We start from the raw sequence: 3,334 nt of genomic DNA, 5'->3' as shown, positions 1-3,334 counted from the left end.
GCTGCTGCCACTGGTCCAGAGACCACACTTTGAGAACCATGGGTATCACGTCCTCTAAGGAAGCCTCCACGCGGAGGCGCAGAGGACGTCAAATGAGGCGGCTACAGGCACAGCTGAGGGCAGTCAGAGCGGACGCAGCCAGGGGTCAGCGCCCCCTTCCCCTCCCTGCACCATCCCTCCCAGAACACAGCCCTGGCCACTGCGACCTCTGACTGCCATCCCCCAGGACTTACCCACCGCTGCTCATCCACAGCATTTTACGCTTTGAAGGCTGACTTTTGTTTCTGGCTCTAGCAAAATTAACGCATCCTTATCCTTCAAGACCAGCTAATCTCATATAGCAATTCGCACTAATGCTGCTACGATAATGTCTCTTTTTAACAGGAGGCCTGGTGTTAAGTTACATAGCCCTGATGGTAGGAGCCCAGGGGCTTTTTGGGCAGAAGGAGAGAGAGAATGAGAGGACGTCGTCTGCTGGTGTCCCACCCGCCACGTGCAAACTGCCAGCCTGCTCGCCCTTAAATCCGCCCTTGAGCACGATGGTGTGCTCAATTTATACTTTCCTCTACTTGAAATTGGGCAGGTGTGGCCCCGGGGCCACGAGTAAGTGTGCATTCACAGCATCAGTCAGTGACGCTCGTCTTAGCGTTTCGTATTTTATCACCTGCTCCCCTGGAAAGAAGAGGTGAGCAGAGAAGTGAGGTTAATTTGCATCCACTTCAACCATAAATCCAGGAGGACCAGGCAGCTACTGCACACCCCCAGGGCCTGACGGCAGGTGCTCAGCAGCATGAGCCCCTGGGCCTCGGAGTCAGACCCCCAGGTCTGCCCCAGCTCATCTTGGCTTATGGGGCTCAGAAACGGAAGCCCAGGGACTCAGAGCGGGAAATGGTTTGGTCTGATGGGTTAGCGTCCTCACACCCGGTGGGGAAGATATCTGCTCATCTTCATGATGCAGCCCAGATAGGAACCAGGAGTCAGGACTCCTCTATGCTACAGCAAAAACAAAAATCAAAAAACCAGAAAGCAATCTTCCACAACAGAGTCTCTCTTGATTCTGATGTTCCTTTCCGTTTCCAAAGCTGATGACAAAGACCTGCACACTTTTGAGTCACGGTGACCTGGTTTGGCCTTCTGGCTCTGCCGCTTTCCAGCTGTGCGATTTGAGCTGAGCTCAAATCACTCTCGGAGCCTCAGCCTCCTCACCCGTAAAGTAGGTGTGTTGATATCTGCATCAGAGGGGTACCGTGAGCATTTAGGGAAGTCATGAATGCTGAGTATTTAGTGGGGGGTCGGGCCCCATCAGTGAGCTGGTGTCTGCATACCAGGTGGCTCCTTGTGGATGAAAGGCTCTGCTTTCGAGCGGTGACCAGTTGCTCTTGTGTAAATACTCTGACCACAGCTGATTTCAAGCTACCAACGTCTGATCGCTGAATGCGGAGTTGGGAAGAGATGCATTGTAGCATGCTTTTATATACCGCTCTCATCTGTCAACTGAAGGAAAACGCACAACCTAAAAGTTGAGAGTTAAGTTTTATTGGGGACCTTACTGAGAACTGTAGCCCAGGAGATAGCCTCTCAGATGGCTCTGAGGAACTGCTCCAGAGAGGGAAGGTAAGAGCCAGAATGTATAGGAGTATGAGGCTGGAAAAAAACATGTAGTGGAACATCAAAAGATGACTGCTAATCACACACAAAAAAAACAAAGAGCAAACAAACCAAAAAACCCAGACATCGCAAGCTAATGATGTCAGATGCAAGGGTCTGGGCTCATTGAAATTGCTCCTTTGATGTGCACCTTAACTATCTAGGGCCAGCATCCAAAGCACAGAACGCTTCCTGTTTTTCTCCATCCTGAACTGTCCTCAGGCTGCTCCATGGGGGTGGGGGGTTGATGGCTTTGTCCTCATAGAAGATTCTTTGTTTCCTGGAACCAAAGGCAGTGTTCCCTGTCAGCACGTCACACAGCACAACAGAAGCAAATAACCTCAAAAGCAGGGATGACAGTCAAACACAGTAGAACAGTTAGGGAGTGATGAGTATCCATTACCCTTGCATTTTGAGCATTTATTACCTTTGTTTTAAATAAAATTTTATTTAATTTTAAGTTCACATAATTAACATTTTCCTGATGGCTGTGTTTAGCAACCAGCTCACGAAACTCCTGAAATATTTAACCATCTGCCCTGGCAAGCCAGGACAATCCCACATGAGCCAGCTCCAGCACATGGGCTGGGCACACCTGTAGGTGGGCAGTAAGTCTGACTTCCCCTCTGACCCAGAGGACGTCGCCTCTGCAGGGCTGAGGGGCCGCAGGAGGCTAGAGGAAGGCCCTCTGCGGCTCAAGGGTGGACCGGAGGTCTATTTTAGGATGCACGGCCAGCAAACTGCGCTTTGGCAAGTTGGAGCCTATAATTAGCCTCCGCTTGAGGCTCCAATAGAGCCCTGGTTTTTAACTAAACAACAGCAAAACCAGGGAGGCCCCCAGCTTCCCTGAGCCCAGAGCTGCCCGGGCCTCTGGACAGACACTGGGCCGAACTACTCCATCTGCTGGGCAGCGTCCAAAGGGTCCCAGACAGCCTCCTGTCCTCAACCCTGAGGGACAAGTCGGAGCAAGGACAGAGCCCCAGCCTCGCCTCCCTCACCTCCGCGCAGCCTGCGTTTCCCACCCCCTCCCTTGCCGGCAGCCTCTTATTTATGAGGAGTCTGCGGTCCGCTGGGGAGACGTTACAGATTCACAAAGGCCAAGCCAAAAGGCAGCAAAGCCAAGCGCTAGCGTGTTTACTCTGGACAGCGGGACGTAGGTGGCTGCGTTCCCAGCCATCTTTCTGCTTTTCCAGAATTGTGTGCCTCTGAATACAGTTCACCTATTCCGCCCCTCCACCACTCCAGGTTTGGTTTTGCTTTTTACTTTTTCTGTCTACCCCCTGGGTTCCAAGCTTTTAACAGCAGAAACAAAACAAAGCTGTACCCAGGTGAAGAGTTTAAGCCTCAAGCTCCCTGACGTGCACACCCTCCTCTGCATTAGTAATTTTTGATTCTTTTTCTTAAAGGCCATCTCCCAAATGGCACACTTGCCAGGCCATCCCTGCCCGCATCTGGCCCTACACGGCCACCTAGTTGGTCTAGAGCACTTTTGAAGCCGTCTGCTCCGCAGCGGTGGCTTTTGAGCCCACGATCTGGACACCTGTTATGACTCGGGGTCCCACACGAGGGCATGATTGTGAGAAATCAAGCAGGGTAATTGCCTTGGGCTTCAAATTTGTCATCTGTAAAATGGCATCACTGAGTGTCCGAAGACTAGGAAAGGGGGCTCCTGAATGTGAGGGCGGCA

The sequence above is a fragment of the Camelus bactrianus genome, chromosome 1 (genome assembly GCF_048773025.1).
Source record: "Camelus bactrianus isolate YW-2024 breed Bactrian camel chromosome 1, ASM4877302v1, whole genome shotgun sequence".
NCBI classification, from domain to species: Eukaryota; Metazoa; Chordata; class Mammalia; order Artiodactyla; family Camelidae; genus Camelus; species Camelus bactrianus.
This window is presented reverse-complemented; position numbering follows the sequence as displayed.